Genomic DNA, 25,402 nt, shown 5'->3' with positions numbered 1-25,402 from the left:
GGGATGGGTGTATGCCTACATGACGAGTGCGTTGCACACCCTCTGGGGAATGGTCATGCTTGAAGGTGCAGACTCGGGGAGGTGGGGGGGGAGGGGATGGAGGTATGACTACATGATGAGTGCCAGGTGCACTGTCTGGAGAATAATGGACGTGCTTGGGACTCTGACTCAGGGGGATGGGCAGGACATGGACAATGTATATGACCTAAACTTATGTACCCCCATGATGAGCTGAAATAAAAAAAAAAAAAAGAATGTGAACTCTGAGTTGTAGGGAGGAGGGAGGGAACAGGAGAAAGGTTTGTTTTGCTCACTGCTACAACCCCAGCACCTATAATAGTAGCATACAGCAAATGTTTGATTAATAGTGATTGGATAAATTAAAGAATGACATGATAAATGTCAGATTTCAGGAAGGGAGGTGGATAAGACAATTTCAGGCAAAGTAAGCCTTCTTTGTATCCTGTTCATCATATCCAGAGGTATATTCTTCCTCAGACAATGCAGGATTTTGGCTCAAGCTATGCAAATGGTCTGGATAATTGGGTTTCTGCTCTCAGATAAATGTTGGAGATAATCTGATGCCAAATAATGCTCTTAGGTAAGAAAAAAAAATTGGGAATGGACATGTTGCTGTTTTTTTCTGTAATTGCTGGAAATCCATCCATCACTATTTCCTGTGCTACTGCCCCCCAGAAACTTGAGTCAGAAAATTACATAGTTCCTCCCTATGAGCACTCCCTGTGCTTAAGACATGAGTTGGCAAAATCATAAAATGTGGGACTAGGGGAATGAGAAGAAAGTAAGAGAACCTCACTGAGGGAGATGATATGTGATAACCTGACTTCCTACCTTCTCTCTGATTCCCTCAAGCTCTGATCCCTTGCCTTCCCTCCCTTCTTTACTCCTTGCCATCTGCTATCACAATGTCTAGGAGAGGTCAGGAGTGGCTGAAATGGTTTAGAGGATACTTCACACTGAGTATCAGGATTGGATAAAACAATCCAATTCAAGCCCTCACCAAAGTGTCCAGAGGATTCTAATGTTTGAAAAAAAATTCCCAACAGGTACAGAAAACTCCAGGAACTTATGGCACAAATGCAGCATCTGAGCCACACTCTTATACAGCTGGGGTGATTATGTAGTCTACAGAGCAGGAACCAATCACCACGGGCTGGCCAACTAAGCAAAGAAAAAGATGAATGTAATCTTAACACTGTCCAACTGCCTGACCACAAGGGCTCCCTTTCTGAATACACCCTCAGTCTCTTTGCACAAAAGTAGACTGCTATAACAACTATAACTTTTCTTTTCAGTTTCTTTAGGCATGCACAATGGAATGACATGAACAAAAGGAACACCGACAGAAAGGAACAAATATACAGTCAGCAAAAAAGTCTAGATTTTAGTGCACTTTTTACTTGCTTCCTCAGAGAAAGAGAATATAAGCTGTATCTGACCCAAGCAACTCCTGAAAACTTTAATTACAGCACTTGGAAAGCCTTACATGTAAAAGGTAATTAAAAGGAATTGTTCCCTGGGAAGAAATAGGCCAATTTGAACTGTGGATCTTTTTTTCCAAGAAAATCCACAAATGAAGTCAGTGTCAGGTAACTTGCCAAATTAAAAAAAAATAGTTATAATAATAAAATTCAAAACAACTTCTTAATTAGTGTTGATAGGTTAAATTTTTTAAAAAGTTGGTCATCAGGGAATCTATCTCATTGACAAGGTAAAAGTGGAGGCATAGTTAATTGAATAAAATAAATGAAACATAGCAACTTTTGATTCAGTATGAATCATCTAGAAAAGGTAAAGAGACAATCTTAAAGCTAAATAGAAGGGTCATTATCTCATTTTAACAGCCACTCAGGCCACTGGGAATGACCTATATTTTCAGAGTTCTTTCTGTTTTAAAGAACTCCCTATGCTCAAAAAGATATGCAAGTCTAGTCTTGAAAAGATTTAAGTATCAAGCATTTAGCCTTATTCCCAGATTTACCCTGAGATAGTCCATCAAAGATAGGGCAGATCAGAAAAAAGTAAAATAAACATAAAAAATTAAAAATCAGAGATTGTGGGCAGGTGCTGTCACTCTGAATCTTTTGGGGTGAAAATGATCCTGGAGTTAAGTTCTAGAGAGGATGAGCATCCTCTCCCAGCCTCCCTGCCACTTGGCTTAAATTTGGAAAAGTTCTTCACCCCACACTTTATAGAACCTTGACTCTAGCTCAAGCAGGAGGGTATAGTAAAATAGATTTCTCTGCCTTTGAGATGAATCAAAGATTGCCTGGCACTAGAATAGTCAGAAGAATTGCATAGTTCTCTTCAAATTTACCTAAGTTTTAAGGAATATCTGATTTTTAAGTAGAAATGGATTTGTTCAATAAGTAGAACTAGTCACTGATCACTTGGTCCACATTCAGCATCCCTTTATACACTTTAATATTTAAAAGTCTTCATACCACACTGAGGATTTCCATCCTTGTATATCATAATCTGCATCACACTTATCATGGTCATAATTGAATAACTGTGTGACAATAATTGTTTGCTCACTGCTTTATCAAAGGTGCTTAGAAAAGTGCCTGGCAAATAATATTCATTATAAATAAAATAGCTGGATAGATGGATGAATGAGTGGAGAATGAGGGTAGTTTCTCCTCATCCACTCCCTTATTCCCAGTGACAACAGAGTTATCTTTTTAGGGCTCTCTAATATAATGAAATATTGTTGAGCTCAGTTATGAAGTAGAAACATTATCACCTAAGTTCTTAAGTGTGGAGGTAAAAGCCCCTTCCTCTGTGCTACTCCTTTTCTGGTTACCCAAATCATACTTAGATTTATGGGTATAGTAATAATGGTATGCATATTTCTGTGCTGAAAATGCTCATGGCAAGTCCCTGTTATTCATTTACATGAGATTCCAGTATTTTCTCCAGAAATCATTTGGGTGATAGGATGGAATGGAACAAATGTGTACCACGGTGTTCTTGAAACCAGGGATTTGAATGCCAACTTGGTCCTCCACCCCTTGTAATAAGTGGGGAATATTACTTATTATTTCTGAGCCTCATTTTCTCCATGTACAAATATGGAGACCTCATTGCATTGGGAGGATCAACTCAGGTTATTAAAGAAAGGCTTAGCAAGCATTACTGATGTTCAATATTTAAACAACTATCATCATCAAGCCTTACTAGGCTCATGCTCTCTACCTGGACACAGGAGAGATGGCAACAGCTAGTGTGTGGGTTTCATTTTCTACATTTATAACAGAGTACCTATGCTATATCCCTTTGGACAGCTCATTCCTGGAGCTCAAATGTCATTCAAAAAGAAAGTTCAACAAAGTCAGTCAAGTCTAGAGGCTATGAATGCCTCAGGCTCATGTTATTGGGATGGAAGATCAGAGAGTAGGAGAGATGGACTCAGATGAAGGGCTGTTTCTACTGTGCCAGTATGTGTGCCCAGACACTTTGCTACAACTATGCACTCCTCCTACCTTGAAAATCTGAGCTATAACATCCCAAGACCAGGCCTCATTATCAGGTAAGCTATCACTTCAGCACCAGTAAGGGGAGCTGTGTCTTGGAAAAACAAAATTCAAAGTTCCACAAACCACACATGTACACAAAATTCAATGAAATGAAGCATTATTTACAATGCTTAACAGAGGAGTCATTCGTATAAAGACCACTGGCTCAAAAATGGTGTTATACATCAGTTTAATTGGGGAGTAGCTGAATATTCTTTCATTCTAAAAAAGCACAGTCTGTGAAGTAAAATATACCAAAATGTAATATACCTGGCTCTATCACTTACTAACTGAGTAATGTTGGGAAAGTCACATAACTAATCTAAACTGAGTTTTTTCATCTAAAAGAATGGAGGGAATAATCATGCCTATTTTGCTGTGTCTCATAAGGAATAAATAATAGACAAAGCCTCTACTATATAGAAGACATTCAATAAAGACCAGCAGCTACATTTATTCTTATTCTATATTTCCTATGGTCTGAAACAAAAGTTTGTGTTCCCCCAAAATTCATACGTTGAAATCCTAACTCCCAGGGTGATGGAATTAAGAGGTGGGGGCCTGAGGAAGATAATTAGATTATGAGGGTAGCTCTCTCTTGAGTGGAGTTAGACCCAAGAGAGCTGCCTTGCCCCTTTCATCATATGAGGACACAGTGAGAAGGCACCATCTATAAGAAAGTGGGCTCAGACCAGATCCTGAATCTGCTGGCACTTTGATCTTAGAATTTCCAGTCTCTAGAACTATGAGAAATAGATTTCTATTGTTTGTAAGCTCTCCAGTCTAAGATATTTTGTTATAGCAGCTCTAGTGGACTAGAACAGAAATTGGTACTGAGAAGTGGGAGTGCTATTGTAACAAATACCTAAAAATGTGTAGGCAAGTTTGGAACTGGGTAATGAGTAGAGATGAAAGAGTTCTGAAGTACATCTTAGAAAAACATAGGCTGCAGTAAATGGGATGTTAAGGACAATCTGGTGAGGGCTCAGAAGGAGAAGAAGAGAAAGCTTCAACCTTCTAAGGGAATATCAAAGTGGTCATGAATAGAATATTCATAGAAATATGAATAGCAAAGGTCACACTGATGGAATCTCAGATGGAAATGATGAACATGTTACTGAAAACTGGAAGAAAAGTGACATTTGTTACAAAGTGTCAAAGAAAGTCACTGAATTGTGTTTGTATCCTAGTGTTTTGTGGATGGTACAATTTGTGAACAATGAAATACAACATTTGGTGGCAGAAATTTCCAGGTGAAGCGTGACATGATTTTTGCTAACTGTTGACAGTAAAATGCAAGAAGAAAGAAATGATTTAAAGATAAAATTTTTAATCAAAAGGGAAGCAGAACTTAAAGAGATGGCAAATTCTCAGGCTGACCACATTGTAAAAAAATGAGAAAGCTTATTAGAGAGAGAACACCAAGGGTGTGGCCAAGTTATCACTAGTATGGACCTGTGGAAGTCAGAGGCTATTCATCAAGACAATGGAAGAATGACCACAAGGGCATCTCAGAGATCTCCAGGGCTGCCTCTCCCATCAGATAGATCCAGAATACAAAGGCCTTGGGGAAAGAACAATTTTGAAGCTCTGCTTCCCTGAATCCCAGTTGTGCCCTATGGGCCATCTTAACTGCCCTTCTAGAAGGTGCAGGAAGTTTGGTGTCATCCGCTCAGCGTCATCTCCACTTTAGCACTGAGTGCATGAGCCATGGGGGAATAGTTACCTCTACCCACATTTCAAAGGATGGAGCCTCCCAAAGCCTCTGGTTCTCAGGCAGAGAGCCACTCAGAAGATGAAGCCACTGCAGAGAGTCCGCACTAGGACAAAGCCTAGTAGAGCCACGGGAGTAGGCCTGCTCCCACCACCCTAGATCAGCAGAGCTACCATCATGTCATTCCTGCCTGGGAGAACCACAGAGAGCTGCAGTGTGGGCAGTATCCAGAAAAGACATAGAAGTGGAGCCACCCAAAGCCACGGATGCTGTGCTGCCTGAAGCCTTAAAGGTCCCACCTCTGCCCAGCAAAGCTGCAAAGGCAGGACTTTCTGCTCCAGTGGGCTTGGAGGGCAAAACCTTGAGTCAAAGAAGATCATTCTTGGGCCTTAAGATTTAATGTTGTTTGCCCTGTTAAGTTTTGGACTTATTTGGAAACAGTCACCCCCTTCTTCATTCCTATTTTTCCTTTTGGAATTGGAATGTCTGTCCTGTCCCACTATTGCATTTTGGAAGCACATAACTCATTTAATTTCACAGGTTCACAGCTGGAGAGAACAGTTTCCCTCAGAATGAATCATATATGAGTCTCATTCATATCACATATAGATAATACTTGCATGGGATGTTGGACTTCAGGCTTTTGAAGTGATACTGGAATGAGTTAAGACTTCTGGATGGGACAAATATATTTTGCATATGAAAAGGATATGAATTTGGGGGGGCTGGAGCAGAATGTGATGGTCTGAATGTTTGTGTCCCCCCAAAAATTTATACGTTGAAATCCTAACTCCCGAGGTGATGGTATTAAGAGGTGGAGTCTTTGGGAGGTGATTAGAACATGAGGGTGGAGCTCTCATGAGTGAGATTAGTGCCCGTAAGAAATAGGCCCTGGAAAGCTGCTCCTTCCATCATATGAGGAGACAGACAGAAATCACCATCGATGAGGAACAGGCCCATACAAGACCTCGAATCTCACAATGACTTGATCTTGGGCTCCCCAGCCTCCAGAACTGTGAAAAATAAAGTTCAGTTGTTTATAAGTTACCCAGTTTGTGGTTTTTTTGTTACAGTAGCCAGAAAGACTAAGATAATGCTGTGAAAACTTGGCCTGAGAGTGCATTTCAGAGCATGCAGTTGATTAATGTATCAGTCCCAATTTTTCATTTAAGTTCTCTTCATTTTGGGGAGCCTCTTTTTAAAATGAAGGTTGCAGGCTCTCCGACAATGACAGGGTAGTCCAGGACAGTGTGCTAATGTTGATGATCCAGATGACTCCATGAGCAGCCGTGATATTTAGTGCTGAAGGCACCAGAATTACACATCAATATCAGTGTGCTCTCTTCAGAGGAATGTTCAACAGCCTCTTTTCCAGAGGACTTTTTTTGTTGGGGGGGCAACCCAACAAATTATTTATTATACATTTAACACCTAAGAGAGAGAATGTTACTATAACAGTTTAACACTGCGACAAAATGACAAAATCAAATAGAAAATAATTTTTAATAATATAATATTTATTTGTCACAATAAGTTTTGACATTTTTCTTAATTTATTATACTTGTTTATACAAATATTAGCCTGAGATTAGATAAATGTGGTTGACTTTTGCAGCATCTTTTATAAGATGATTGAGGAAAGAGTTTTACAAATAAAAAGAAGAAGCAAAATACAAAATAAAATGGTGAAAAACCTTGATAACTATCCTGAGGGAAATAAGCCCTATCATAGATAACCAAAAATCAATTTATACGTGGTTTTCTAAGGGATGTACTTGTGCTTACAAATATATTTATATTTTTATAGTTATATTTAATAACTATTTTATATTGTTTATATGTTAAATGTTAGAAATTAATATAAAATATACAATATTGAATCATATTTAACATATTATATTAAAGAAAACATCCATCATTTTGGAAACATATGTTCTATATTTGTGATATTATAATATATTTTAATGTTATATTGTAAAATATTGAATTAAGCACATTTAATATCTTGAGAACCCATGTCCCTTCACTCATACTATAAAGGTTGTGTTGTCTTTTTCCCCCATTGTTTATTCCTTCCATCTTCTTATTCGATAAATGTCTGAATGAAGAATGTGTTTCCCAGACACTTATAAAGAGCCATCTTACAGCCACACTTGTTTCTAAACATGCTGCTTCACACCTTCCGTGGGACAGGTTAATGATTATTTTTGGTTTTAGATGCCATCTGTTACAGCTTCTGCTGGGCCAAAGATCCTGTTTATGTCAACAAATTACTTAATTAAGCAAAGTAGGTGACGACAAGGATGAGTTTTTGAAAATGATGTGAATGTTCATGAAAACTATATAATTCAATATATGCATTATGTGAAAAAAGATAGATGAGCCCAGGACGCAGATAAGAGGGTACCAACAAGGTCCCCCACAGAGGTGGGAGGGAAGATAATCTAGCACCCAAGTTGAAGGACTGGCTTTAGGTCAAAGGACTGACATTAGAGGAAAAGAAAGAGTCTGTCATAGATAAATAGAAGTTTAAGTGCCTAAAAAACACTAACAGACTCTTTCCTGTGCACCAAGTACAGTATTGCCTACTATGTGACAGGCCACTGAGAGAAAATGTGCCTCAATGTCCCTGTCAGCTACTCTGCCGCTTCTACCGGTCCATGTTCACTTGACACCGAACTTGACTTCAGACTACTATGCTTCACTCCTGGGACACTGATTCTCATTTAATGCATAATGTGATGACACCCTTGATTATTGAATAAGGACAAGACTCAAAATTCAAACAATCCTCATACACCTTCCTAAAACATTATTTTTGTAAAATGATACCCAAAAAACATGGTTTTATGTCAATGGAGAAATTTGCTAATTCTGGGAGCTTTTCAAATAATGCTTCTTGTTTATAAATTCACAGTTCCCTTGGATTTTCTATAATTCCTATAATATTCAAGGGATAAACTTAAACTATTGTTATTATAGAAAACTCCTGGATTTACTATAATTGTAATAATATTGAAGGGGTAGACTTAAACCACTGTTATCAGGTGTTAAGCTTAACTATTCACAAAAGTCATTCATTCTGTGTATGATAAAACTCTTTTTAGTTTAAAACATGCTTCTAAATGTGACTTCTCCCAAAGGTCCAATGTGTTAAATAATGGTTAATTCAGCAAAATGTTTCTGGTATAGATACATTTATGGCAATAACTCTAATTATAATCATTCTGGGGACACTTAGAGCTCTGTGGACACTACCTTTGGGCCACCAGCTTAAGTAACCCCAGAAAGTAACATATCATGGACTTCAACACCAGGTAGATGAAAAAAAAAATGTTGAAGTCCTGAGTTATGAATAGTGAGACTGCCATTATTGGAAAGTTTCATAAAAATGAGTTGTGGATAAAGTTTGTAATGAAAAAGAGGAAACTGGTCTTGTACATAACAATTAAAAAGCACTATTTTTATAAACTGAAAAATATGAAATAAATTCCTATACAGCCATTCTACTGGGTAGAACTCTTAATGCATGGAATTCCTAATGACAACTCTGAGGCTTCTAAGAAATGATATAAGATGAGAAGGAAGAGGAGCTAAGTAGCCAGAATGGGCTCTACTCCACTCTAATCTTTTTTCTTATCACTCCATAAGCAAATTCTGAGATTCTAATAAATACATAGGATGATCATGTATCTTAGATTGTCTTGAACAGTTTTAGTTTATATCTACAATCCCATTGTAATTACCAATAAAGTTCACTTTCATTTCAGAACTGTCTCAGCTTGAACAATAAATTATATGGTCATGCTACCAATAAGCCACTGAAATGACTGAACTCCCTTCAGAGTATTCTGACATTAAAAGGAATGGATCTCTTTGTTATCTATTGCCGTCATTGCTATTATTTAATACCAACTAAACAGCACTGGGTTGTTGCAGACAAAAATCAATAAAAGGGAATGGTATAAGCGTTCAGGAGAGAGAACAGAACCTCATTGTAGGGAGAGGATCTGAGAAGTGAGTAGCATTTTATGTTCACTAAAATGTAGTTGATTGTATAGACTCCATGAAAGTACTGTGGCTTTGGTTTAATGTTTAACTAGTAAGTAAAATCCATAGCCACAGGATCCATAAAGGACACAAGGGGCTCATGCCTTTGCCCCGACTCCTTTTACCTCCACAACATAAGGGAATTGTTATTTTATAATTGTTTAATATACAAACTTTTATTAGAAATCTATTAGATTTTAGCTCCCTGCTTGTCACTGTGAAATATAGGAACAGCCATGGTACTTGTCTATAAAAGTTCATATTTTAATTGGTAATTCAAGATCAAAACAATCACATATACTAAGTGTGTAACTATATGGCAGTAACTCCTATAAGTAATTTTCAAGAAAGAGTTAGAATATTAAGAAAAGGGGTTTTGGAGAATAAAGGTGTAAACTTACACCTAAAGGATGCAGGGGGCTTCAAAAGATGGAAAGCATCACCATAAAGAAAAGAATAGCTGGTAATGAACATAGGTTAAAGAATCAGTGGCTAAAATGAGGTTCATTTTGAAAGCAAATTTTAAAAATCGAGTTGGATAGACATGATGGAGCCATGTTCCAGATACTTTGAATGATTTAGGTAGGTGTTAGGACTTGACATGGGATGAATACTAAGAATCATTCAATGTCTGTCATCTCTATTTTAGTAAAGGTTTTTCTATATTGCACTCTGAGTCCATGTGGACACAATGAAAGACCCTGGATAGGAAAAATACCCAGCATTTGTTATCTTCAGTCCTAAAGAACAGCTGTCATGAACCAAAAATATGTGATCTAATAAACCGTGCATTACTTTGTGATTAAAATATTTCAAAACACCTCTTTGGTTTCTTTAAATAACCTAAGAAAGACATGTCCTGAGTCTGGACTCCAATCTCCCACTTCCTTTCTTCTTACTGCCCAACGTCATGTATCCAGATAATTTTGGGATCCAGGTGCTTAGACATTTTCAAGTATGCAAAGGTTATCACACTACTCCCTGTCTTAACCTTCTCTCACAGTTGCTTTCAGCAAGACTCACTTGCTCCTTGAAGATATTCCCAAGTAATCCTACCTGCCTCCAGTCACTAAGATCACTCAAGTAAGATAGCCACCAACCCCTCCTCCCTGGATCTTTGAATACTTAATGTTTTCTAGAGAGTAGTAATTAATTGATGGTAGGCATGTTTAAGTCACATGAGTCTGTGTTCTCTTTCCTCTTTTAGCCTGTGATCATTGCAAGGGCAGGAAACTATCTTCTATTTTCTTTCACTACCATCATTATGTATTATTACTTAGCATTTAATAAGAAACAATAGTTTATTGTAGGGGAGTATGAATCAGTTTCTCACAGCTGACAGCAAATAATGGCCACAAAAAAATAGAAGCATTAGTACTAGCCAAAGGGATTAAAAATAATAAGAAAACTAAGTACATGTAAAATTTTTGAATCAAAAAGATAGTAAGAGAAAATAGATTCTAAATAAATAGGGTAGGCATGAAATCAATGACTACTCAACAATGGCTAAAATCCTGAATTCATTTTTATTTAGCAGTACACCAAAGAAAGTAGACAATTAGGAAGTAATGAAGACACTGCTAAAATAGCTATTGATGAAAGGCTGGTAAGAAAACACTTGGAACAACTGAACATTACAAATTAGGAGTCCCCTGCTAGAATTATTGAACACAGTACAATGGGATAAACTAGGGGGCATAATTGGATGGATTTTTGAAAGTAAAATTTGAGGTCAAAGGGAAAGCAGAAAGTTACAACATTTTTGAAGCAATTACTGAGCTAGTCTACTAAACACACAGACATTGAGTGTTGGCCCTATGCAAAATTATTTCATGAGGAAAAGTCATGTCTAGGACCCCCTATAACTTCTTTCCATGGTAATCTTTTGTCCACTGCCCTTTTCTTCTGACCCAACACCCTGACCGGAGCTCTTCTGCTATACAGTTCACTGGACCACCAAGTCTCCAGGTCTGTAGGTCTGTTCCCACATCTCTGCTTTCTGTTAAGATAATAGCTAGGTATTCTGTTAAAATAATCCATAAAGTTAACCTAATTTTATTCAATCATTTCTATTTAGTGGCCACCACATGTCAGGCACTGTGGAGAATGCAGACTGAATATGATAAAAACACATTCACCTCAGCATGCACAGCTGGAAAAGAGGTGCTCAAGCGTAGCTTAGGCCCTTGAGAAAGTGATTTAAATTCTTTTCCAACACAATTCAAGGTTTTTGTTACAGATTACCCACCCTTTCCCAAATGGCTACCTTTATATAATGTGGCCCAGGGAGTACAGTGGGGTTGTTAGGTTTGCTTTGTGTAGTAAGATATGGTACTCACATCTCAGCTTTCATATGTTGTCCTTTCCTTACTTTTTGCTTTTCACAAACCTCCCTAAGTGCTCCAATGTTTGTTATTCTTGCATTGCACTCTCACTGTCTGTTTTGTTGTTGTGTTGTTGTTGTGTCTTCATTGTTTTTTTATTATTGGTGATTATGTTGCAATCATCGGTAAAAGAGTAATGACAATTACATGATTTTTTTGGTTTTACAGTTTAAATGACCAGTACCAGGTGCTATGACACCCACTTGTCACAATAGGATTTTTCCAGGAAAAAATCCAAGCCTATTTATAAATGACAAAAAGAACTTTTGAATATGAAAGATGAACAGGATGTCAAAGTGAATATTTAAGAAGGAAGCTTAGCTTTGGAGGACAAAGCTAAAATTGAATGATAGTTTTAAGTGGAAAAATATTTGAATAGCAGTATAATAGAAAAGTCTTCCAGAACAAAAACAGCACCATCAGGCCATGTTTAAAGACTTTTTATGTGTGTAGGGAGTTGTAGCTCTTTGAATTCGGTAAATCTCATTCGCAAAGTAAAAGATAATTCTTCAGAAAAAAAATGCACAATTATTCTCCACTTCAAAGTAGCTGATACATACATGTTCTTTGTCAAATGACAATTTCAATCTATTATATAAGGCAATCAACCAAGCAAAAGGTTTACTACATTTCAAAACTATGGGCATGATAGGTAGAAAAAACTTCAAAAGTATGGTCCCTTCCTTCAGTAATTTACATACATATTCAACAATCTTTTGCTGTGGCACCACCAATGTTCTGTGGCACAAAGAATACACTGTAAAATTGTATGAACTATGTATACTATAGAAGCATGAGGATAAGCAAAGTTTTATTAATATATATAGTTTTTACTAATATTTGTTAAATGAATGAATGAACAAATGAATATATGAACAGATTAGGGTGATTTGGTTTGGTCTTGAGGGATGAGTAGGCTTTGATGAACTAAAGCTGATGGAGGGGTATATTCCAAGAATAAGAATTTACCAGAGCAGAGGCCATAGGCAGGAATAAGAATGGGAGAGATGTTTCCAGGGAGTACTACTCAGTCACAAAAAACAATGGTGATCTAGCACCTCTTGTATTACCCTGGATAGAGATGGAGCCCATTCTACTAAGTGAAATATCACAAGAATGGAAAATCAAGCACCACATGTACTCACCATCAAAGTGGTATTAAGTGATTAACACTTATGTGCACATATAGTAGAAACATTCATCTGGTGTCGGGCAGGTGGCTATATACACACCTAATGGGTGTGGTGTGCACCGTCTGGGAGATGGACATGCTTAAAGCTCTGACTCAGGCGGGGCAAAGGCAATATATGTAACCTAAACATTTTTACCCCTGTAATACACTGAAATAAAAAAAAAAGAAAAGAATAGGAGAGGGCGGTTGTATTTTGCAGTGGCCAAATAATAGAAACAAGCTCAAGTGAAAGAAAAGTTCTGAAGGCATGAAGAGCACATGTGCCTTTCTTATAATTATTTATTCTTTAAAAAAGAAATCCTGAGTACAAATTTATGTTATTATGGTAATAATTAAGTTATCCTACAGTAATATTTTACAAGCTTAATGACTTGAATACCCAGAATAATGTAGCAAAAAAAAAATAACATGACTATATAGCTGACTATATCCTAGTCATATTTTATTTTACATTAATTTTTATTCATTTGCTTTTTTGGTCCCACCTTCTCTCCCATCACTCCTTTCCCCTCCTTTTCCTACTTTCAATGTCATCAACTTTTGTCTCTTTGGGTTATTGCTTGGTTCACTTCCAGGTTTCCCTCTGAATTCTAGACTCTTAACCACAGCCACTATCTGGTGAGATTCTCTGATCTTATTCTTCTTTGATCTGTAGATCTTTCACACATTTATGGCCAAATGCATAGTTTCAATAGTTCTTCTACACAATGTGCATGCAGAATGCTAATCTAGGAAGTAGGCAGGTGTGTTCCACTTTTATTCCGTACCCTATGCTATGTTTGTCAGTTCTTCGCTTCTGCCACTATAATAGAGTCCTAAAGTCCTATTTGATCTACATGTTGTTGGTAAATACTATTTGTTTCTAAGTTTTAATAGTTGCTAGCTAATTTGCAGTCTATCCTCATTAGCCTTCTCTAAATATTTTATATATGTTCTTTTTAATTTTGGGATGCAATGACCAGACAGACTTCAATGCCCAGAAGAGAGCCTGACACATACTGGGCATTCAATTAGCACTATTTGACAAAGGGACTAAATATCTCGTATTATGATATATCATTTAATTCAAGATTAATATTTCCATGTGTTTATTTTCAATTCCCTTCTTGATTTGTCAATATACTCAAGGGTTATCTCAAAGAACGGTCTATAAAAATGTATCTTTTATGGGACTAATGAATAACTCAATTTATTTTTCCATAAGCATAGCTTTTATTATTTTTTTCCTAAGTGAAGTACCTTTCATTGCCCACTTTGAATATTATCTACCACTTTTCTGCCCACTCACGCAGGCTGGCAAGTTCTCCCTGCAGTTTATCTCCATCTGCTTGGCATTTCACTACCTGGAAGAGCTTAGTGTCATCTGCAAACTTGCATAATTCACCATCCATTCCCTCTTCCAAATCATTTATGAAAATGTTAAATAAGACAGGTTCCAGTACCAATCCCTGAGAAACCAAACTGTTTTCACTTCTGTGTTCAGAGGTGCTCTCATTTATCTCTACCTTATGTTTGTCTTTCCCCTGTTAAAATAAGTTTTGTATATTCACTATATATTGATATATGTATATGCTTCTTCTGGGCACTAAAGACAGTAGAGGTTTGAGGAGACAAAATTATCCAAAATACATTTCTTCTATAAAACTCTTAGGTACCCTGGGGGCTGGACAACTCAAGTGTCAGTAAGACAGCTGAACAGACAGGACTCTGGGCCCTTTGGACTCAATTTTAAAAATAAGCATCTCTGTTTTTATCTGTTTTATACATCAAACCATCAATTTATGGACCAAAAAATCTATAAAAAATTATAGATTTAAAAACCACTAGTCCAGAAAAAAAAAAAAAAGGTTTGGAATCAAGATCCCAAGATTTGTGCTTTGATCTGTACTCATGTATGCACCACTAGTGTATTTTTAGATAAGTACGGTCCATGGATTTATTCTAACCTTGCTAAGATTCTGGTTCCTGAATCATATGGCAGGAAAAATAGCCCCTGCCATGTCTCTCTTGAAGGGTTTGTGAGAATGAAGTGATATAATACATTTAAAAGTGGATTGTAGTTCATTAAGGAGTCAGGTTTTATAAATGGATACAGTAAAAGGTGCAAGGGAACCAACATTATCAGAGAAAGCATAGTTCAGATATTCAAAGGGGCTGAGCTGGGAAGGGAAGCTAAAAATGTCATTAGGTAGCTGATACGAGAAAATGGACATAGCAAGAACTTTTGTCTATGAAATCAGATATGAGAGATAATGGGAGATGGAAGAATATTGTGGTCAAAGTATATAATATTGGAGTTGAATATTTCTGAGTAAGGTACCTAGGAATGAGGAAATCAAAGTCTTGCAAACTAATAAATTATAAGGATTGTCCAAACATACATTTATCCTCTCAGCAAAGTAGAGAAGAAAAGTGAATTTGGCTCCAAGGTCCTCAAAACTGGGAGAGAGCCATCAGAGCATCGATGGATGGCAGGACTCAGGAGGGTAGGACGTAACATATTCAGATGGCAAGAACCTCAAAAAAAGACCTCAAACAGGAGCAGGGAGATGACAGCCTGGAGGCAGATCATCCATCATGTTTTATGAATCCCTGTGAAAGGGCCGAGAAGGTAAGTTCTATACTCAAGCGAGTGCCTAGATTCAAGCACAGAGATGCAAGTAAACAAATAATTCTGTTAAAAGGTTGACAATATAGGAAATTTGGTTTACAAGAGCACAAAGTTTCCAGAGAGCCTAAGTAGAAAAGTTGGAAGGAGTTGGACCAAGGTAATGCACAGAGCTACGTAAAAACTAAATAAAGGAGTAGAAGATATGGGATAAGAAGGGAATCCATGACTTAAGCTTTAAGGGTTAAAAGCATGGTTTGCTCTAGCCAAAAAATATCCTCACTTCTGATACAGGGGTTTTTATTGAAGCACAGAATAAGGGCTAGATTCCATTTGTCCTTGTCTCAGAGACAGAGAGTTGCTGCAAAGTTTAGAAGGGGCATCAAGGGCCATATTATTCTAGAAAGAAGTTGTCTAAATCTAATCCAGGTATATGAAATAAATGCTGCCAGCCCACACTGGTGTCCCATTCATAAATAATTTCTGATACAGCTGATACATATATTTCAATTCACTTCAAATAAATCTAAATAATCCAAAATTTCTCGGCTACCATTTATACACTATGTACCAGTGCACCTATAAATGAATCAGCTTTATCTATTCTAGCTTTGTTCTAAGGTTGTAATAAAATCCCTGGTTTTAACTTCGGAAGAATGAAACTGGAGTGGAGGGTTAACTCCTTTTTTCTTATATTATGAATGTCTTCCATCTTTCCGTTTGTTACAGATTGAATTGTGTCCTCCCACCACCAAGATTATAATTGATGTCCTAATCCCCAATGTGATTGTGTTTGGAGACAGGGCCTTTAAAGTTTAAACAAATTTATAAGTGTGCAGCCCCAATCCAATGATGCCCTTATAAAGAGAGACACCGGAGATGCGTGTGCACAGAGATAAGATCACATGAGGACACAGGGAGAAAGCAGCCATCTGTGAACTAAGGAGAGCAGGTGCAGAAGAAACCAAACCTGCTGGCACTTTAATCTTGGACTTCCAGCCTACAGAATGATGAGAAAATAATTTTCTGTTGTCTAAGCCACTCCGTGTATGTATTTTGTATTATGGTAGCCCTAACAAACTAATATACCCATGTTTCCAGTTAGGGCAACTTCTTTTCATGCTCAAAATTAATGAGAAAACTGAGTCTGAGAGAGGATAAATGTGTTTCCCAAGGCCACGCTATAGTAAACCACGAGTCTGGTATTAAAATCCAGGTCCATCTGACAACAAAGCCAGTGAGCTCTCTGCTGCTACTGGCTCTATTTCTTTTCTGGTGCTTAGAGAAAAGACAGTAATCCCATGCTACCCACTAATAATAACAGGAATAATAAACTAAGCCATGTATATTTTCCTAAAGGTGACTCCAGAGTATAACACTTGGGAACTGAATGGGCTTAGGAAAAAGCTGGCCATCAGCTGCCCGTCTCTACTCCCACACAACAAAAATGGACATTTAAAAAATAAAATCAATAAATAAATTGATCTCTAAAACTACTTTACAATGCTTTTATTTTGATTTTGTTGTTCTATTGTGAATATAAGTCATGTTCACTGAAAAAGTGGAGGAAATATGGAAATGTATAAAATGTTAATGATACCCACTTTGGGTGTTTTCAGTTTTTCACTATTATAAAAAATACAGTAACATATCATTCTATGTATTATTTGTAATTTTGTACAACTGCAGATCTTTCAGAATAAACTTGCAGAAGACTGCTGAGTCAAACTATATGTGCATTTTAAATTTTGAGAGGTACTTTCAAATTATCTTCTAAAAATCTCTGAAGCTAACTTTCATTTTTACCTTCCCTGTCTCTAGCTCCTACTACGACCTCACAGACTCTACCCAAAACAAAATGCTCCCCAAATAAGAAATGCTATTATTTACATTATTTTATAAGAAAGTATTGACACACCCTGAAGATATAGCCAGGATATTTCACCTTCTTCTGAAAGAAAATATAATTCAATTTAAATGTTATCTGTATCTAGAATTCTGTTTAAAGTGAATATTAAAGCAAAAATCCCACCTTCCTATTGTATTTAGAAAGAACCTATCTTCACAAACCTTGAAATAGTGAAGGCTGATTCATCACAACCAATCAATAAACTTAATAAAAGTGGGACAGAAATGTGGATTGAAGCTGATAAGGCAGAATGTGGCATATTGTAGCAAACACTATTAGTGACCCGTACAATATCTATGCCCTCTTCCTCCTAAGAACACCTTGATTGTGCTGAGGGCAGCTATTTACCTGTCCCGGCAAGGTTTCACTTTCTACCTTTCTTGTGTGGCCATATGACATAATTTTAGGCACAGAGAAGGAAAGAGATATCTGATAGGGACTCTCCAAACACTTTGCTTTTGCTGATAGAGGGACAAAAATCACTTGCACTGAATCTCCTACCCTCTCCTCATCCTCTCACCACTGCATTCATCTGCTTTGGATATAGATCTGACACCTGAAAATACTGTAGCCAGTTTTGTGAACTTTAGGACAAATAGCATGAAGGAAAGGCTAGAAGAACAATAGAGATATTAACTCCAATATTGTCCATTACAGGCTTCTTGATATATGACTTAAAATATATAGCAACCGTTTATTTAAGTTACTCTATTGTTTTGGTATTTGACACTGAAGACATCCTTAACTATACATATATTACATTAACAATGTAAATATGGTAAAGGTATTTTTAAAGTTAAAAGCCATTGGCCACATTAAAAAAAAGGTTTCAATAAAGGAAGTAGACTATAAAAGACTCCTTGTAGCTTTTGGTTGGGAAGTAATACGATTAAAAGAAAAGAGGCTGAGGGCCGGGTGCAGTGGCTCACGCCTGTAATCCTAACACTCTGGGAGGCCAAGGCGGGTGGATCGTTTGAGCTCAGGAGTTCGAGACCAGCCTGAGCAAGAGCGAGACCCCGTCTCTACTAAAAATAGAAAAGAAATTATATGGACAACTAAAAATATATATAGAAAAAATATTAGCTGGGCATGGTGGCGCCTGCCTGTAGTCCCAGCTACTCGGGAGGCTGAGGCAGAAGGATTGCTTGAGCCCAGGAGTTTGAGGTTGCTGTGAGCTAGGCTGATGCCACAGCACTCTAGTCGGGGCAACAGAGTGAGACTCTGTCTCAAAAAAAAAGAAAAAAGAAAAAGAAAAGAGGCTGAAATTTGGAATCTGACAAACATGAACAAACATTCCATTTCTGCCATTTTCTTGTTGTTGGGGTGGGGAGGGGAGCCTGGTTTCTTCATCTATAATTTAAAAATAATCATATGAATCTTTATAGGTTTGTTGTTATGATTATCCATGATGATCATATAGTAGGTAATCAATATCTGTTGGTTCTTCTCTCTTTTCATTAAAAATTTATAATTTGTGTAGAAAAGGTAACCTTGGTCTATCTCCCTGCAAACAATAAAATTTCATATTCTTCATTCTGTTTTTTATCGCAAAGGGGAAAATATTCTAACACAGGAATATTTATTACCTACACCATGGATTTCAGGATGTAGCGTAGGGAGAACACTGATTGAATTCAGCCCTTAAACCTTCTAGAAGTGCTGCTCCATAAACTGAAAACTGAGGCTCACCATGAAGGACCCTGAGAGTCTGCGAGATCCTGACCTAGAAGACTAAACCAGGTACACTCTATTGTACTTATCGATGCAGAAATGAAAAAAGCTGAGCAGCAGTAGTTAATTCTCTGCTATCTAGAACTCCATGATAATGTCTGTTAACTAAGATTCTTTTACGAATAGTAAAATGGATTTGTTTAAACAAAAGTGAGGGATGATCATTCACATTACAAAAGGACAGATCCTAGAGTTATTCAAGGTTGGAAGTTGAGCTGGTTTATGTAAAATGAAAGTGTGTATATTTTCTGGTTGCTTTGCAATTAAGAACTGTGCTTGCGGAATTTATTTATTTTTTGATATTAATATAGTTAAATTTACCAAAATATAATTGGAAAGATATAATCAGCAATGAATCTAGTAAACTACTTCTTAAGGTGTTTTCTAAGAAACATCAGTCCCTCAGGATGCTTTGGAAAATTTTCTTGTGATTCAATGGGTTTGGGGAATCACAGCATAATATATAATCCTCTTGAAGATTTGAATAATACATTAATATATTATAGGCTCTGAGAAGCCTCACATCTATGGAAATTGTTTAACATTTAGCTTAGCCCAAAGCCCAGGATTGTTCCAAATGTCTTTGTTCATGAAAAGTTGTTCTCCTGGTAATACCTATTTATCTCCTACACCAAGAGTGTTGTTTGAAATACACTTCAAAAATTGCTGATCTTCAGTGCAGTGTGCGGCAGCCATATAATATGATAGTGATACCTGTAAAAGCAGAGTAACATGAGACATAGTCTGTTGTCCATTCAGTCCGTCCATGCAGTCAGATGGATAGTCAGCTGAGGTAAATAGCTTACGTGCAATCAGATTAAAAGGAGATTGATGTTGAGAATTTTGTTTAGTAATTGATTTGTGCACTATTGTTTTTACCATGTCACTTGGGAGAAAATGTTAGTATACACATATAAGTATACATAAATAATGCAAGTATATAGAAAATAGTATATCCTATATTAGTTCAAACATTTTTGAAAACCTTCTCTCTGCACAACATTCTGTTAGTAAAAGAACAGAATATATTGCTTCTGTGTTTTAGAGTCCAGTCTGGAAGAAGGAATTGGTGAAAAACAATTTTTCAAAACATGTTTCTCCTGAAAAGTAACACCCTCCCAAATTAATACAGGACACTGAGATAGAAATGATAGCATGATCTGAAGCGACTAGGTATGAAGGTGTGATGTCAATTATTCTTTGAAATTTAAGCTTTCATCTGATATTTTCAGAGTGAGATATGGTAAAAGATGATGATGTATGTGAAGATTTTACTCAAATGAGAATTGTTTAGTGAATTTTGGTATGAAAAACCAGCTATACTATTGTTCAACATAATATTTTGATTTCACTGTTTTACATTATGTAAAATTTACACATGGATTACTTAATATGGGTCAAAAAGCAAGCTAGATTGTGAGAATTTCTTTTTTTTTTTTTTGTAAGAAAAGATTATCATTTTCTCATGGCAGTTTGTAATCTAATTAGGAAGGGAAGGTATATGCCCATAAAACAGGTAACAACACAAGAGAGATATGATTAAGTGCCAAGAAAAATGATGAATGATAAGGTAGCAGGTGCAATAAGAGGATTAGAGAAGACGAAATCAAGTTTCACTATTTTCATGTATATAAAACATCCTAAATTATAAAATCAACTTGATTTAAGTGGATTTAACTTGGCATTTTGATTTTGTATGTTCAAGGCTTTATAGAATTGGGACTCTTCTCATAGCCTTTCCAGCTTGTTCACCAGGTAGCCAATAAGAGAACAGAACAGGCAATTTTTCCCTCATCATCTGTTGTTGACTCCTGCTGCAAAGCAGGTGACAGAGTGTGTGTGTGTGTGTGTGTATGTGTGTGTGTGTGTGTGTATTATATAAATAATAAGTATATAAAAATTATATTATGTTGTGTTTGATATTTAATATAAATTCAATATTATATATTTTTCCCAATTTGTATTTGCATGTGGTGCTATATTTTGAGGTTGTCAGATTCAAGAAACTGTAAAAATACCTGGTCTCATTATCTAAACTTTCAGTCTGAGGTTTAGCCATCCCTGAACAATCATGGCCCAGAACTGAGAGTAAAGATGTATCTATATAAGCACAAATTGCAACAATAACACTTGGCATTTCTGAAACATCTTCTATTGAAATAGCTCATTCTCAGCACTGTTTACAAGCATTAATTTAGACTCACAATAGAAAGATAATTTGCTAGAAATAGGTTAACTGTTTGAGATAGTACAACTCCTGAAGTCAGGCAGGCATTATCACCCCTAGCCTAGCGACTTGGCATAAGCAAAAAACACTTAAATTCCTTTTAAAAGTTTGCTCTAAAATACCACCTAACATACTACAATAATGAGTTATAACATGTCATTAGTATAGATATAAAAAATAATCCATATGATCCTTTCTTATGTGACTCTGTTATTGTTATCATTTACAAGCTTTTCCTAGGCCTACAGTTTTTTCTGTGTATCTGGATCCATTGACATGAAAATCATTATAATGAAGAGAAAAATGTTCAAATGTAAAAAACAATGTACAATGAGAAGATGAAAGAAAACACAAGGAAGGTCTGAGCACTTCACAGGTAGACTTGCTTCATGAAAGTCTGCCCTCCAGCTTCTTAATGAAAGTAGTAGCTTATCAATATATGGTCAATTAGAATAGGAACCCTAATCCTAGGTCATAAGAAATAAAAATTTGCTAATGTCCTACCCCACACCAGTGTCACAGTTGGAGGCAAAGAGAATTAAAAATTAGAATCTCCTGAAGCAGACAGAAATATATAGGTCTATGAAGGGGAATGGCACAGAGCAACTCTAACAATTTATACACAAATCTTGAAAAACAATTATTCACCCTTTGCTCAATTAAACAATTAAGAATTTTCCATACCAAGGTGCAATACTAGGTGTAGATACAGAAGTTTTCAAAAAGGAAAGATATAAATAATCAAGACAAAAAGAAATAATAAGAACGGTATAAACTGATTCTTTCATCCAATATATTTGCAGCATCTACAATAGGCATGGCCAGAGCTTCTCAAAAGTGATGATACTTTTGAAGGCATGATGGGGAACTTTGAAATTTAACTAGGGTGGTTTTTGGTTGTCCCAATAACTGAGGTAACTCAGCATTTATTGGGCAGTAACCAGGGACACTAAGCAGTCTCACCGATGAATAATTGTCCCAATCCTGCATGACTTTCAGATATCCCACTACATGTTCATGTGGGTGATAAGCTGGTTTATAATTTCTTGATGTTAAAACTTCTGTCCACATTTTATATATTATGATTTACAGAGTGTTAATAGATACTGAATTCTCTGAGTACAAATATCATATTAGTCAAAGAAATGTTTTACATTATTTGATTCAGAATTCACCAATATATGGCTGCAATTTTGGAAACCACCTCATCAATGGCTATGTCACATCACTTGAATTAATAAAATAACATGCTACATCTTTCTGTATGTGCAGTAGCCATGTCCAATGGTGCCACGCATACTTGTGTGCTTCTGCCTCACATCTTAATGTGAAGTTATACCTGAGCATTTACATCTGGAAATACATTTCTACTATAGTTAACCATTATACTTATTTTGAAAAATTATGTGTATAGATAAGTTGTATTATTAGGCTATTAAGTATGGGAATGTCTGATTTCCTTAAGTACTAAGTTTGATAGTTGATATCTCTGACATTTCACCTTGACACTTTTTTTTTTTTATGAAGGTACATCCTCATTCTTTCAAATGCATGTTTTGGCTTGTGATTATTTTTCATTTTCTTTTTTTAGAGCAGTTTTTCTGAAACCATGGGTAAGTTGAATATCCGTGTTATTTTTGAACATGAGTTCTGTCATGGAACCAATGCAATGCAGACAACTCAAAATATCAACAAAATTTTTGGGAAGGATGTGGCTAATGAAAGTATAGTACATTGATGGTTTGAGAAGTTCCATTCTGGTGATTTTAATCTTGAAATTGAACCATGCAGGTGACCCGAGACCAGGTGGATAATGATGAGCTGAAAGCCATAGTGGAAGCGAATCCATCTCAACCTATGCATGAATTAACAACAAGGTTTGACGTTACTATTCCAACAATATTGGACCATTTGAAACAAATAGGCAAGGTAAAGAAGCTAGATGGATGGGTACTGCATGAATTAAATGAGCATTAGTAAAGAAATGGTCTGAAGTTTGCCTTTCTTTGCTGTCATGACATAAAGGCAAATCATATTCCACACTGTATGGTGATATGTGATGAAAAATGAATTCCTTTTGAAAATTGCAAGCATTCAGCATAATGATTAGATAAAAATGAAGTCCTGAAACATGGTCCCCAACTGAATATTTATCACAAAAAGCTAATGGCGTCTGTTTGATGGTCTAGCACCGGTATTATCCACCATAGCTTCATGAGACCTGGTCAATCAATTACAACAGATGTCTACTGCAACCAGTTAGACAAAATAATGAGGATGCTTGCAATTAAGCAGCCGAGATTGGTCAATAGAGACAGGCCAATCCTCTTGCAAGACCTCATGCCGCACAAACAAGGCTGCTCAAACTACGGAAGCTAGACTTGGAAACTGTCATCCACCGTATTTTTTTTTTTTTGGTGCCATGACTCAGATCACCAGACCTTGCACCAGCTAACTACCACTTCTTCCAGGCTTTGAACTACTTCTTGTAAGGAAAAATATTCAATTCTCAACAAGCTGTGGAAAATGCCTTTCGCGATTTCATCACCACTTGCTCTTGAGGCTTCTTTGCTGCTGGCATAAGCAAGCTACCATTAAGATGGCAAAACCGTGTCAATAGTTTAGGCACACACTTTGATTAATTGTACTGCTTCTTGTTTGAGATATAATAAATTGAACTTTTGATTCAAAATAGCATATTTCATATTTAATGACCTAAATATATATTAATTTCAACTCAAGATAATAAAGGTATAATACATATTAGTTGTTATAAAAATTTCATATTATTTGTTATACATAGTATTGTACATTATTTGTTATAAAAATACAGCATATGATTATGAAAACGGGGTGAGCTTGAACTATGCAGTATGGATAACAGCAGTGGGGAGGACAGAGAATAGTCTTTGTCTCCATGATGCTGATAATCCGGTTTACAAACAGGTATCAAGTCAATGGGTACACAAATAAATGTAAAATCACAAACAGTACTAGGACTTACAAAGGAAAAGAAGATCATGAATTGAAAGAGAATAACAGGAAAGAACTTAATTTGAACAGTATAGGGTCAGGGAAGGCTTTTCTAAACAAAGAGAAAGACCCACAAGATGTCTAGGAGATATCCAATGAAGAGGAAGGAGGTGTACTCTAAGCAGAAGGAAGAGCATGTATGAGTAAACACAATCACAATAGGCTACAAGAGAAGAGAGGGGTTAAACACAGGAAGAGACAGCTTTTCCATGTCCCATAATCTTTTGTGCAGAATTCTTCTATCCTCCTAAATGCATTTTGCTTTAAAAGAGATTCAAATCTCTCCTCAAGATCTATTCAATGGGCCCCAAATTTCTCCTGAGGAAAAAGAAATATAAAGTGTCGTTAGAGTGTATGTACCTTGCTTAAATGCCTTGAGATAGATTAAAGTATTCCAATATTTTCTCTAGGTGAATGCTATCCAAATTGGCAAATTGGGATTTCCACTCTGTGCTCCACATTTAGCATGGTCTTGCCTAAATGTTAAAGCAAATGGCTTCTTGCCTAAGGCTTTGAAAATAACAAAGCAAAGCAATATGCACCCAGGGCTCCCCTTGGATCACTAGATCAAAGAAAATACTAAGTAGTACTGTTTTCATAACTGCCATTGTGGGGACACTTTGGTGTTGAGAGAGAGAACAACAGGAAGCTAACTCCTATTCTCATAATGCAATGCAGTGGAGAAAATTCAGAGGAGGATTTGTCTTATAAACTACAAATATGCAGGGGGTGACTCCAATCAAACACTGTGAGGCTTCTTTATAAGAAGTGTTTACATGAAAAGAAATCATCTATTTCCTGAGGCCAGTTAACTCCCCCTTTTGCAATCTCTCATCCACTTGGGGTAGAGACATGAGGAAAGCACAGTCAATTAAAAACCTGTTGAGGAATCTCCTTCCTAACTGTGGCTTACTTCAGAAAAACTGGGAGGTGAGCAAACTCTCAAGGTCTCATCTGATAGCTTTTTCTCCTTCCTTTATACTTTTATTTTATTTTTAACAAAACCAGGAGGAAA

This window comes from Lemur catta, chromosome 1, assembly GCF_020740605.2.
Source record: "Lemur catta isolate mLemCat1 chromosome 1, mLemCat1.pri, whole genome shotgun sequence".
Taxonomy (NCBI): domain Eukaryota; kingdom Metazoa; phylum Chordata; class Mammalia; order Primates; family Lemuridae; genus Lemur; species Lemur catta.
This window is presented reverse-complemented; position numbering follows the sequence as displayed.